Source organism: Solanum pennellii, chromosome 11, assembly GCF_001406875.1.
Source record: "Solanum pennellii chromosome 11, SPENNV200".
In the NCBI taxonomy this organism is placed as follows: Eukaryota; Viridiplantae; Streptophyta; class Magnoliopsida; order Solanales; family Solanaceae; genus Solanum; species Solanum pennellii.
The window spans coordinates 15,917,148-15,932,062 of record NC_028647.1 but is presented as its reverse complement, the minus strand read 5'-3'; the positions used below and the strand labels follow the sequence as shown (position 1 = coordinate 15,932,062).

Sequence of the window (14,915 nt, the reverse complement as noted above, 5' to 3'; positions counted from 1 at the left end):
ATCGATCTATGCGTGATCTAGATGCAGAGAACCTGAACCTACATCACGAGAAGATGTAGCGTACGTATGTGTCAGTATTTGAAGGTACTGAGCATGTAGGATAGAGTAAAGCTAAAATAAAACATAAATGAACAAGAACAAGATCAAGTATAATAATCTGAACATGATATACTGAATTCTGAGCTAACTGAATACAATGACCAATTTATAACATACTGAAACTTAATATTGAATATACTGATAAATAGTCAATGCAAAAGAGTCGAACTGAAATGTGGGATCTACTATAACCGATAATAAAACTACATGAGCTAAATGTGGAGTTCGATGTATATACCTCATCAAGAGGACCCAATATACCCCGCCAGAGGTATAAAGGCATGCTGGCGTGATCACTAAACTGATTGCCCATAGAGGGGACTTAAAACCTACTTGGCTAGTAGTTCTGGGACTAATTAGGTATGTTGATCCCTAGTCCAACTCGGTATTATGCTACTCCCATTGATTTATGTAGTTAACGTATTATGTCTGAATTTCTGTAAATACTGGATAGCTCAAAATTGAACATGCAAACTGAGAATGCAACAATTAATCTGGTAATTATGCATTTATCACTGAGGCATGTAAATCTGAAGTAACTGAAATATCTGACCTAGCATGTGTAATTCAAGAACTAAAGAAATGCATACCTAGGGTTCTGAAATTCATGCGATAAACTTAATAATAACATGGAAATCTGATTTGGAACATATAACCAATTGATTCATGAAGTTCTATTGAAGTTCTAGAAACCCTAGGTCTAATCATGATATGAGAATCAAGAATGTGACTGAAAATTATGGATCTAATGGGTGAAAGGAACCCACTAGTGAAATCTCACATACTTGGTGATGAAATTCACGAAAAAATATTAAGATTTCGGGGCTGATCTGCTTGAACCTTGGTGCGATCCTGAACTAGGGTTCTTGACCTTTTTCTACTTCCATACTTCTAATTTTCTAAGTTTTGATTTAATGATTTGACTTAGGTAAGTTTTAGTTATGTTTCTAGGTTTAAGCTGACTGAAATCTTTTGATTTAGGATCAAAACGACATATCTTAGGGTTTAAGCGAAGTGGGAAAAGACCAAAAGACCCCTGAGTTAATTGTTGTCGGACCAAACGATGACCTGAACTGACGGTCCGTTGTTCAATCGATGGTCCATAGGTTGTGTTTGTTCGGCAGACCTTCCCTAAAATGGGCATAACTTTTTACTTGGAGATCCGATTTTAGCTAGGTTAGTGCTATGAAAAGTTAATTCTATTATCTATATGTGGGTATTTCATGAAACACCTAATACATTTTTCGCTAAGAGTTATGATCTATTGAAGTTGACCCAACTGCATTTCCCCCCTATCTGTCTGTTAATTTCCACCTACGGACCGTTGATCGAACGAGAGTCTGTGCTGGTCAATTGTGGTTCATATCAAAGAGTGGGTAAATGGGGTGTTGATGGAAAGACACAGACTACGGACCATAATCTCACCTACGGATTGTAGGTTCGCTCGTCGTTCGACACTTAGTTAAATTTTCCTGGGCTAAGATTTTGGGGGTTTCTGACTCCATCAACAAATGTGCAGGACGGACCGTGGGTCAGGCTACGGTCCATAGATGGCCACGTCGATTGCACCTGTAGATTTTTAGAAAAACTTGTTTTTGGTCTGTTTTGGATACGGGGTGTTACAACAATGAAGAGGATCTGACGCCAAAGGCATATCAATCATTAAGGGCACAAATTCAATGTGATACTCAAGGAGGAATTAAGTCACTCTTATCCCAAATAAATATCCTAAACATCCCTAAGCCTACATTACAAGCCAATGGAAATCCCTACATGTTCTCATTCCAAATGTTCTCACATTAGTGGAGATTTACCTAAGGGTCAAGAATATGATATCACAGTTGTATGCATTGAACATTCTTGTGAGTGTGAGTGCACTTTGAAAATTACTCTAAAACCAAATGTTTCAAATATGTGTGAATAAGACTAGTCTTTGTCGTTATGAAACTTGAAACATGAGGATACGTCCAATTCAAAACTTGTACTTAAAGTAAGATGAACGAATTTTATTGATCCTTAAGTATGTTTGAGTTACCATTTGAAGTTGTAGGAATTACTTTGAATTCAATCTTAATTAGAAAAAGAAAAAAGAAAAAGAAAAAGAATGAGATTTACCTGCAATCCTAACTGTTGGTACCAATGTATTCAAGATTTGACTGTCTCATCACATTCTATACTTTTCAAAAAGAAAAGAAAAACACACAAAAGTGAGCAAGCACCCACTCTTTAATATTTTTCAAACTTTATTATTTTTGAGTCTTTCCATTTTTTTAAAAATAAAAAGAAGCAGAAATTGTCTTTTGAGTTGTTGATTGTAAAAAGTTCATTAGGTTACACTTGTATATATGAGAGTCCTATTTTACTTCATTGGGTTGTCTGTCCAAAAATGTGATATATTTTGTCTTTAGGCTTTAAATATAGAAAGGAATATCATTTTCCTATTTCATCTTGTTCATATTATACATTTTTTACTGATGATCTTGTCTAAGATTCCTTTTTTAGAGTCTTTCCAATTTCAAAAATAAAAGAAGAAGAAGAAATTGTCTTTTTAAGTTGTGCAATGTGAAGGGTGTCATTAGGTTACACTTTGATGTGTGAGAGTTCTATTTTCATTCATTGGGTTGTCAATCCAAAATGTATATATTTTGTCTTTAGGCTTTAAATATAGTAAGGAATATTATTTTCCTATTTTATCATGTTCATATTGTGCATTTTATACTAATGATCTTGTCTTTAGATTCATTGCAGTATTCATCATCTATAGGATTGGAACTACATTTAACCTGATTACTGGATCAATGGGATATGTAGGCGCCACGATGGTTCGATCATAATGCCCAGTGTGATTTTTCTTTCTCCTTGTAATAAACACCAGGAAAGAATTTTTCATAATATCTCAAAAATTCACAATAAAGATGGAATATCATTTTTGAGATTCGCCAAAATTTTAACTAGGATAGAATTTTTAAGGAAGACCTCAAAAATTCCAATAAATATTGTGAGAAGATTGATAGCAACTTCAAAAATCCTGCAGCACTTGAAGCTCAAAGTCAACTTGCAAATCTTCAGTGCTGTCATGGAACACGCGAAAGCATTAGGGCGATGAAGCTTTCAAGATAAAGGAGTCATCCACCTCGTAACAGTAGAAAATCATTGGGTCATCCATCAATTGCATTTTCATTGCATTTTTATTTCCAATAGGGCAATTGCATTTTTTGTTTAATAAAAAGGTCATGCATTTTTCATTTACCAAAAGGGTAATTGCATTTTTGTTTGCCGAGAGGGCCGCTGCATTTTTTTTTATCGATAAGGTCATTGCATTTTTATTTGCCAAGAGGGCCATTGCATTTTTTATTTAATAAAAAGGGTCATTGCATTTTTCATTCACCAAGAAGGTTATTTCAATTAAGTTGCATCTATTCGATGGTGAAGGATGTGCACCATATCTTTTCAACGTTCAAGTCGGTGGAAACTTGCGTTGAAAAATATTTGTATTTAAGTCGCATCTATTCGGTGGTGAAGGATGTGCACCATATCTTTTCAACGTTCTAGTTGGTGGAAACTTGCGTCGAAAGATATTTGCATTTAAGTCGCATCTATTCGGTGGTGAAGGATATGCATCCTATCTTTTCAACGTTTAAGTCGACGGAAACTTGCGTTGATGGATATTTACATTTAAGTCGTATCTATGGTGAAGGATGTGCACCATATATTTTCAATGTTCAAGTCGGTGAAAACTTGCGTTGAAAGATATTTTTATTTAAGTTGCATCTATTTGGAGGTGAAGGATGTGAACCTTATCTATTAAATGTTCAATTCGGTGGAAACTTGTGTTGAAAGATATTTGCATTTAAGTCGCATCTATTCGTTGGTGAAGAATGTGCACCATATCTTTTCAACGTTCAATTGGTTTACACTTGCGTTGAAAGATATTTTCATTCAAGTCTCATCTATTCGATGGTGAAGGGTGTGGAACATCTCTTTTCAACGTTCAAGTCGGTGGAAACTTGAGTTAAAGGATATTTACATTTAAGTCGCATCTATTCAGTTGTGAAGGATGTGCACCATATCATTTCAACGTTCAAGATGGTGGAAACTTGCGATGAAAGTTATTTGCATTTAAGTCGCATCTATTCGGTGGTGAAGGATATACATCCTATCTTTTCAACGTTTAAGTCGATGGAAACTTGCGTTGACAGATATTTGCATTTAAGTCGTATCTATGGTGAAGGATGTGCACCATATATTTTCAATGTTCAAGTCGGTGAAAACTTGCGTTGAAAGATATTTTTATTTAAGTTGCATCTATTTGGAGGTGAAGGATGTGAACCTTATCTATTAAATGTTCAATTCGGTGGAAACTTGTGTTGAAAGATATTTGCATTTAAGTCGCATCTATTCGTTGGTGAAGAATGTGCACCATATCTTTTCAACGTTCAATTGGTTTACACTTGCGTTGAAAGATATTTTCATTCAAGTCTCATCTATTCGATGGTGAAGGGTGTGGAACATCTCTTTTCAACGTTCAAGTCGGTGGAAACTTGAGTTAAAGGATATTTACATTTAAGTCGCATCTATTCAGTTGTGAAGGATGTGCACCATATCATTTCAACGTTCAAGATGGTGGAAACTTGCGATGAAAGTTATTTGCATTTAAGTCGCATCTATTCGGTGGTGAAGGATATACATCCTATCTTTTCAACGTTTAAGTCGATGGAAACTTGCGTTGACAGATATTTGCATTTAAGTCGTATCTATGGTGAAGGATGTGCACCATATATTTTCAATGTTCAAGTCGGTGAAAACTTGCGTTGAAAGATATTTTTATTTAAGTTGCATCTATTTGGAGGTGAAGGATGTGAACCTTATCTATTAAATGTTCAAGTCGGTGGAAACTTGTGTTGACAGATATTTGCATTTAAGTCGCTTCTATCCGTAGGTGAAGGTTGTGCACCCTATCTTTTCAACGTTCAAGTAGGTGGAAACTTGCGTTGAAAGATATTTGTTTTTAATGCATCTATGCGATGGTGAAAGATGTGCACCCTTTCTATTTAACGTTCAAGTTTGTGGAAACTTGCATTGAAAGATATTTGCATTTAAGTCGCATCTATTCGGAGGTAAAGGATGTGCACCCTATCTATTTCACGTTCAAGTCGGAGGAGACTTGCGTCGAAAGAATTTTGTTCGTCCTACCGATGGACATACATTCAAAATTCTACTGACAGATCTTTCTTTTTCATTCGTCCTACCGATGGACACACATTCAAAATCCTACAGATGGATCATCTTTTTTTAATTATTCGTCCTAATGATGAGCATACATTAAAAATCTCGTCGATGGATCATTTTTTCTCATTCGTCCGGTCGATGGACATACAGTTAAAATCCTACCAATGAATTATCTTTTTTTTTTCATTAGTCCTACCAATGGACATACATTTAAAATCCTACCGATGGATTATTTTTTTCATTCGTCCTACAGATGAAAATACATGAAAATCCCTACCAATGGATCATCTTTTTCTTATTCGTCCTACCGATGGGCAAACATGTAAAATCCTACCGATGGATCATCAATTTTTTCTTTCTTTTTTCATTTGTTCTACCGATGGACATACATTCAAATCCTTCCGATATATCATCTTCATTCGTCCTACCAATGGACATGTATTTAAATCATATCGATGGATCATCTCTATTCATCTTAGCATAAGAGATGCTACCCTTTTTCTTTTAGTTTTGTCTATACAAATGAGTCTAATCTTTGTTTTCTTAGAACATCCCAGAGGATGCACTCTCAGTGGAGCCATATGTGCGGACACTTCAACAAGGACGCAACAACGCGAAACCTTTTAGATGCAAGTTGGAGATCGACTTCCACTACATTTCAACCACACTTTTTAACAAAAGTCATGTGTTCGGTCAAAATTGGCTTTGGCCACGATTTCTTTCTTCAATCATATCCAACGAAAGGAAAAACTGTTGACGCTCAATTTTGGCCTAACATTTTCAAAATTCATAATTTTTAAGTTTGTTTATTTCATAGTTCAAAATATATATCTTTTATGATTTAACATAAGTTTATCGATAACTATCTTATTCGTCAAAATTTAGGATTTTTTATTAGTTAATCTTAATTACATTATTTTTCATAGCCGATTGAATAAATTCAATTTTTTTTTATTTTGATTAAATCATTATTTTTTCTAAATTCATTTCATTAGTCACGTTACTATATATATTTATATTCATTTTATTCGTTATATTTGTTTCTATATTTTACAAAATCTAAAAAATCATTTAAATGTTACTGGTGAATTTTCCATACGGAGATTGATCAATAATTTTGGGCCACAACTCAAATGCCACACATTTGGGTCCATTGCATTTTTTCTATTAGGTTTAGTTTTGGTCAAAAATAGAAGGTGGTGGCTAAATGTTAGGGGTATTCTCAGATTTTTGGGATTGAAGAGACTTTTTATTATTCCTTATTTTCTCGGCCGGAGTTCCGTCGGAATCGGGTGTCCACCACCAAAACCCCCATTTTTTTCTCCCATTTTTCTCCAGCAAACAAAGACCATACTCAAACCAAACTCGTTAGCTCTTTCCGACTGCCATCCGACCATAACAGCACTCAAAAACATTTTTACGACACCACCAGTGCTCCAGACCACCATCTCTTCTGGCAAGCTCGTTGCGGGAGCAAGACACCGCATCACCATCTAGACCACCCTTTCCTCCGGCAAACAACCACCTAATCCTCCATCTCCTCCACGTTTTCCACTCCTTTCAACAGCTAGAACAACAAGCCAAAACAACCACTCAAACTCCATTTTCAACCATTCCTCCACCTCCAAATCAGACCTCGAAACCCCAACCTTTTCTAGCCTTTTCTTGCTACAATTAACGAACCTGAGAGCTCGGAACTCGTGAAACCACCGGCTAGTCTCTTTAACTCTGTCCCCTTTATGATTTTGATTTAGTTTGTAGGTATTCCGGCCACCGCCAAGCGAACTCAGTGAGCTTCAAAGTTGTGGTTAACAAATTAAAACCCTCCAGCAAAAATGGAGCTAAAGAAGCCATTAACGGCAAGCTCGAGGCTCTAGACTTCTACTCCGGTGAGCTGAACCAAATATCTTCAAGATCGTGAGCCAAACCAGCCAGTCGCAAACTCATCCTGTCCAACTCCAAATCCATATGAACCAACAATTCCATTTCCAACAAGGCTTGCTATCCCGATAAGGTTCTGTAATGACCCGAAAAATTATTTTTTTTGAAATTCCTATAAAAATTAGTGTTTTACCCCTCTTTATAATTGTTCGGAGTAATTTTTTGTTAGTCGGTGAAATTGATTGGAAAATTTTAAATTAGTCGATAGCTACGGTAATTTAATAAATTATATATTAAATAATTTATTTATTTAGTTGGTGGTTAATGAGCAATCTCATAATTAATTTAATACTTATACTATTTTACTCATATATTAAAATAAGTTACTAGGATTTATTACTTTTTGCATATAATTAATCTAGAAAAGAAAAGATAGAAAGGATGAACGAAAAACTCACCTGCGGCACGGCGTAGGAGCAGCAACTATCAGGAATGAATTGTATCTCCAAATTTAGTGATTTCACAATCAAAGGATTAGGCGAGAGAACAAACATGTTGCATTGGCATTAACGAGGTAATATGATAGTTTGCAGGAATTATTGTTGTTGTGTATATTATTGATAAATAGGATCCATTTTTTTAATAGTTAAATATTGGTTAGTAATGATTGACAAGACCTTAGTCTAATGATTACTTAATGACGACCTAAATGATTGGAAGGAATATTGGTGATGAATGATAATTCCATGTTATAACGTCCATCGAATGAACTGAGGATTCATAAACTTTATTCATTCTTGATATTTCATTCTTTATCAATATACTTATCATATTATGGTTCAATTTTTCAATTTAATAATGGGTAATTGAATATAAGGTGTATTAAAATTATTAGAGTTATAGTGTTTGGAGAAATTATGACTTAACCCTAAGCTTGAAACTTGGAAAATATGATAATTGAAATGTTAATTGACATCAAAATTGGGAGTTGAAATAAAATTCGGATGAGTTTTCGATTTACGCTAGACCTATAGTAATATGGTGTTGTTAGTGTCGAAAACTTACTGTGATTATGTATTTGAATAGATAGAATTGATGAGGGAGACTCAAGTCCCAAAATGATTGTTCGACTATTTAAGGCAAGTGGATTTCTAAACTCTTGTTAAGTGTATGAAATGCGTGTATTTTCTTGTGGTATATGTGTGGGAGTAATGAGACATGGTGATGGGTTGACTTGTCCACATTGATTAATCTAATGATGAAAACAAAGGGTAATAAAAGGCAATGTGAATAATTGCTTGTGTGTGATGTGTTGATAATGGATAATGGTTTGAAAGGCTTGTTGAATCATTGTTGATGTTGTTGTGAATTGTGCAATGTTATAAAAATGGTCATATCCTCTTAATTTGTGTGAACATGTCATTTGCATTATTTTAAGACATGGTTGTGACAAGTGTTATGTGCATTGAGAAAGAATGAGAACTTAAAGAGGATGAACTATTTCGAGGGACGTATCACGCGCCGCGATGGATACTATATTTCGAGGGACGTATCGCGCGCTGTGATGGTTACTATTATCGAGGGTTGTGTCGTTCTCCGTGACAGATGCATGGACAGATATGTCCCCCATGTGTCCTGAACTGAGACACAGCGAGTGTGTATCACTAGGTCAGACCTGCATCATTATACTTGACATTACATTCAATTGCACTGCACATACTTATCATTAGTGAACTTGATATTGTGTTTTGCTGATCTTATCAATGAATTTCTGTGGAACTTGTGATTGATGAATACTTAACTTGTTGTTGAGGATATGTCATATGTTGAAATGTTGTTGTTGAGGATATGTAATTTATTTTGAAGTGTTGTTGTTGAGGATATGTAATTTGTTGAAGTGTTGTTGTTGAGGATATGTAAATTGTCAAAGTATTGTTGTTGAGCTATGTGCTATGTAAACTGTGAGTTGTTAGGGTGGGCTGGTTTTTATGCATTGTGGAGGTTCGGTTGGGGTGATAGGAGTACCCGTATTTCGTCCCCTTAACTTGTGTTTAGAGGTTTGCTTGTTGAATATCGTGTGGTTTGGTACTCACCCCTTGCTTCTACAATCTTTTGTAGGTTACAAGCCCGGACCTTTGTGATATATTCTCTTATAATCCGAGGCTTCTTGGAGATTTGCGAGGTAGTTGTTTGTTATCTCAGCAGACCTTCTTACTCCTGTTTATGATTTTGTTCTACTCTAGAAACAATGTCATATGAGACTTACATTTTTTTTTTAAATTCAATTGTAATACTTTAGAGGCTTGTACACGTGACAACCAAATTTTGGGGTAATCTAGAGTTTATTATAAAGATTCCACATTTTATTCTAATAGTTGAGTTTTAGGCTGACTTATCTTGGTGGAATAAAATGAGTGCCATCACATCCGTTTTTGGGTCGTGACAGGTTCACTATTTCTTTCTTTATTTCTGATTACCATTGGTTATTAAGATTAACTTTAAAATTTGTGTTTAATTTTTTATCTACTTTCTTTTTTAAAAAAACAATTGCTCTCGCTGTTATTTACTTTATTTCAAGTTGTTCTCACGTTTATTTAGCTCAATATTTTATTATATTATCTAACCTTCACATTGTAGTACTTGGTATTAATATTGAACTTTTGGCCTATTAATATGTTCTTTTGTCAATAGTGTTTAGCTTCCAGATAAGCTAATTGTTTTTATTTCTTGATTTAGTTTTATACTTAATTTTTATCAATACTTTATTTGTTCTAATTTCTTAAAGCATTATAGTTATTTGGTATTTTAGTTTTCCGATTTGATATATACTTGTTTGGTTTATTTGGCTTTGTTCATAATGTTGTGGTGTTTTTGTTAGAATCACTGGCTTGGGATTTATAATATTTTTTAGTGAATTGTATTGTTATAGTTTCTCATTATTTTCGGGTTATTGAGTATTATTTTATATTGTATTTTTTGTCAAGTTTTATGTTATTTTGTGTTTAAAAGATGCATGCTAAAAATGGCCACTGAAAAAATCTCTCAGTTAGTTTTAGAGGCCTTCCCAGTTTAAAAGACGAAAATTTAGTTAAATTTATATTATATACTTGTTAAATTTGGCCGATGAATAAATTACCGTCGATTTCCAAGGCCTTCCATGTTTATAAGACGGATTTTAATTTTCAAGTTATTATTTGATTGGTTCATATTTTATTTATTACTAATACTTTACTAAGTGTCTAAAAGTCCAATTCATATTTGTTGATATCTTTTCTTTTCCATATGTATAGCTATAATATTTAAACTTTATTGGGTTGTATTTATTATAATTTGACTTTGTTTATTGTTATCCGAGCTTATTTATTTGCTATGTCGCCATACTGTGACTTGTGAGTGAATAAAAAATTAAGCAGTAATTGTTTATTTCCTATACTGTTTTGTTGTTATGTTGCTAGTCATTATCATTTGGTTATTTTATTTTCTTTGGGTATTCATTTTGTTTAGTTAATTATTGTTTAAATGTTTTATGTTACTTTATACCATACGAATGTTATGTGTATGTACTTGCTACTATTTTAATATTATTTGGGGATAATGCACAAGTATCTCCTCAATCTATGCACGAAATCTTAGAGACACACTTATACTATACTAAGGTCCTATTACCTCCCTGAACTTATTTAATTAATAATTTTCTGCCCCTTTTTGGTCTACGTGTCACTATGTTGTGGACCCAACGTTGGTTGACATTTTTTTTCAAGCAAATGTGACGTAGGCCAAAAGGGGTAGAAAATTACTTACAAAATAAGTTTAGGAGGGTAATAGGACCTTAGTATAGTATAAGTGTGTTTCTGAGATTTCAGACATAGGTTGAGGGGTTACTTGTACATTTTCCTTATTATTTGTTATTGGTTTTACGCAATCTTGTGCTTTGAAATAATATTAAATTGGTTAATATGAAAATTTCTCCGTCGGTTTTGGAGGTATCCCCAATTTAAAAGATGGAAATTGTAGTTTAAGTTTATATATTTTTGTATGATAGAATTGACCGATGAAGAAATTATCGTCGATTTTCAAGGCCTCCCTTGTTAATAAGACGAATCTTTATTTTTTAAGTTATTATGTGATTCATTTATTTTTATTTCATATTTATTTATTACTAATACTTTTACTAAGTGCGTTTACAGGTACCCCGGATTCACTCCCATTAAAGTTATTCCAATGAAATTCGAATTATAATTTTTTATTTGTTATTTATATATCGTCCACGAAAGGCAAACATTAGGTCGTTTCTCATATTACTTGTTTACTTTATTATTTGTGTATACTGTATGTTTAGTATACTTGTATATTATTTTATTTCCTCCTCAATTTGAAAAATGAATTCAGTTTGGACCCATATTTGTGAACTTCAAAGGGTGTATAACATCTTCCCTTCGGAATCACTTGAACCTCTTACCTAGAACTAATGATTTTGTAGATATTTAACTGGTTTCCTAGTTTTTCCTAAAATTAGGTGGCAACTCTTTTGATATTTGTTGATTTCTTAAATTTTCAAAAAATTGAATTAACTGATTATTTTTTGAGTCATCGTGACGTTTCACACTATTTGAATAGAGTTGGGATGAAACAAATAGCATACCCAAAATTGTAACAGGCAGCTTTGTCCTCATCACCAATGGTCTAGCAAACAATTGGAGACGTTTAATCAATGACTTTGCTAGGCCATTTTGAGTGTGTACATGTAGAACAAGATCTTCAATTGTTATTCCAATGGTTAAACAATAATCATTAAATGCCCGAGATGTAAACTCACCAGCATTATCAAGGCGAATTGTCTTTATACCAAAATCTGAAAGTTGTGCTTTTAACCTTATTATTTGAGTCAACAACCACGCAAAATTCATATGAGAGTTGACAATAAACACACATGTGATTATCTTGTAGATGCATCTATCAAGATCATATAATATTTAGATGGTCCACATGTTGGGTGAATAGGTCCAAATATATTACCTTGTATCCGTTCCAGAAATGCAGGGTATTTCACCCAAACATTAGTCACTGATGGTTTGATAACAAACTTTCCTTGTGAACAAGCAACACAAGAGAATTTCTTTGATTGAAGAATACTTTTGTTCTTCAAAGTATGCTCATGTGAATTCTCAATACTCTGCGCATAGTATTATAACCAGGATGACCCAATAAGTCATGCCAAATGATAAAATTATTAGAACCAATAAATCTTTTGTTTTTTACAACATGTGATTCAGCTGTACCAATATTTGTATCGCACAACCCTAAAGAAAGTGATGAAAAATTTTCATGCACAATTTTCTTCTCCAAATGATTGTAGTAATATATTGATTGTAGTAATATAAAGGTATTCAACTTTTCCTTCATTCGCAATCTCAACATGATATCCATTTTGGCGAATAACTTTGAAACTTTAACAAGTTTCTATGAGAGTTAATCCAATACAATGCATTATCAGTTACCAATGATGTTACTCTAGGTAGTAAAAGGCCGCTCTTCCAGAGCTCTTAATAAATTTTGTACTATCGGATATTATATTAAGATATGCCTTTTTCATTATCAAATAAGAGAAATATTTCTTTTCTCTTTGTATCGTATGATTCGTGGCACTTGTAACACCATGTAATTTCCATGACCTATAATAGAGAGCCATATGTTGTATAATGATGATTTTAGAACTAAATAAGTATAAATAACTTGTTTGAGAAGTACTGGAGCCATGGCATCAAAGAAAGGCCTTAACGTCCGCACACTAGTGAAATTGAACTAGTAGACGACCCTATGTTGGTGAAGGTTACAGAGGGTCATATTGAGTCTAAAATTTGTAGACTTTAAATAGGTAAAATGTATTATAGAGGGTTAAAACTTACAGTCACGACTCCCAAAGGACCACCGGAAGGTTCTTTGAGGAGGATCCGAACATGGGCGAGTAGGCTGCTCAGCAAAGAATGGGAGGCTGTTGCGCGACGGGCAGCCAACATGGGGAGATCCAAAAATGCCTCGCGACGTGGGGTCTACACGAGGTGCACTGCCTCAACCCGAATTCCAAAAATAAAATGTGAAATCAACCCCGCAATCGTAACCACTTCCTAGATTTGTTAATGTCGTATTTTTGTCAATTTGACTTCACAAAAACACCCATTTAATTGAGGGGTCTTTTGGGTAATTTAGGGGGTGAATATATATTGATTAAGGGTCAGTTTTAAGTCATTTTTACCCGCTCCAATCAAATCACCGAAACAAAAACTAAAAGCTCTCATCTTTCTCTATTTTCTTTCTCACAAAATCATCCATTAAAGAAGCAAGAAAGCTTGAAGAAGAAGACCAATATCTCTAGGGTTTAACTTGGATTTTTTGGGTCAATCTTCATTAAGGTATGATTTCTTTTTCTTGGGATCCTTTTCTCAAAAAGGTCCCTCCAAAAGATGATTTCAAAATCCCCTTCAAATATAGGTTTTTTCTACACATGGGTCTTCTTTGAAAAACGAAATTGTGAATCAATTATGATGAATTAATATTGTTTAAGTATATATTGATGGTTAATTGATTATTTCCTATGATTTTACCTAGACCATGTCTTGTCCCCAATTTCATGAAAACCTTGAATTGATATGGTGAATTTTGAAGATCATGAACATGTAGATTGACTACATTGTTGTTAATTATGTAATTTCTTCTTAAATTTACCTTGTTTATGTAATTGGTTATGTATTCTTGGTAATGGAAGTATTAAGGTTCTTGGAAGGGCAATGAGGTATGTTGATTGGTTTTTCTTGATTTCAATTATGAATTATGAGTTATTTAGATATTAATGCTTCTAGGTCTAATGTGTGGTTATGATGTTGATGATAAGTATTCCTCATCCTTAACCCTAGACTATTGAATTGGTTATGAAGTATGTAAGTATGTTATGATATGATTATTATATGATTGAAATTAGTTTCTCATGATTATAATAATGTGTTAAGTGAAGGGTTTAGTCACTTATGAGATGGTGTCTAAAGTGAAAGAATTGTTCTCACTTGTGATGACCTATGAGCTAGATATGATAAGATGTTTACATAGGGGTATAGAAGAGACTAATGTAAACTTGTATGATGAAATAATATGATTACTAAAGGGAATAATTGCTTAGAATTGAAAGGCATGTAAGTGAGGTGGAGGTCTCACGTTTACCAAGTCCGGACTCCCACATGGGTTTCCTCACGTTAGTAAGTCCGGATTCCCAAGTTATGTGTTGTCTCATGATATGAAAACCTCCATGTTAGTAAGTCAAGGTTTCTAGTGACAATCTCTTTGACCCTTAACTATGTGTCCACATAGGATTATAGCTTAGTGGATCTATCAAAATAGCTACGTACGAATGGTTTCACCTTAGGCAAGTGTTAACCCTCTCTTTTCGGTGTGGGAGTATAACACCGAATTCCATGTAGCTCACATGGTATCATGTCAGTTATTGAACTACTTTCTCTAATGTAAAAGTAAATGAATAATCTATGCATGTGAACTCTTATTAGGGTTGTCTTAGAGGTTGCTACATGGTGTGAAGGAGGGTATGAGACTTTTCTTATACATTGCACATGTGGGGTCCTAAGTGATGGTTCTAGTAGTGTTCTTTTATGATTATGATTATGATTATGTCTATGTTTATAAGCTATGAGTAGTATTGA

At 33.9% G+C, this 14,915-nt stretch overlaps 1 long non-coding RNA gene across 6 annotated transcripts in view; it reads left to right on the top strand.

Moving 5' to 3' along the window:
- Positions 1-9,675, top strand: part of LOC107005075 — a 43,347-nt gene extending 33,672 nt beyond the window's left edge. For 2 of the 6 annotated variants that reach the window (XR_001454826.2, XR_003575241.1), the window contains 2 exons: positions 2,848-7,783; positions 9,328-9,675. This is a non-coding gene — a long non-coding RNA (uncharacterized LOC107005075). Of the gene's footprint in view, positions 1-2,836; positions 7,784-8,295; positions 8,350-9,327 lie in introns of those variants that run through there. The other 4 variants (XR_001454827.2, XR_001454825.2, XR_003575242.1 and 1 more) reach the window with 3 other exon arrangements.
- The last annotated feature ends 5,240 nt before the right edge of the window (positions 9,676-14,915 follow it).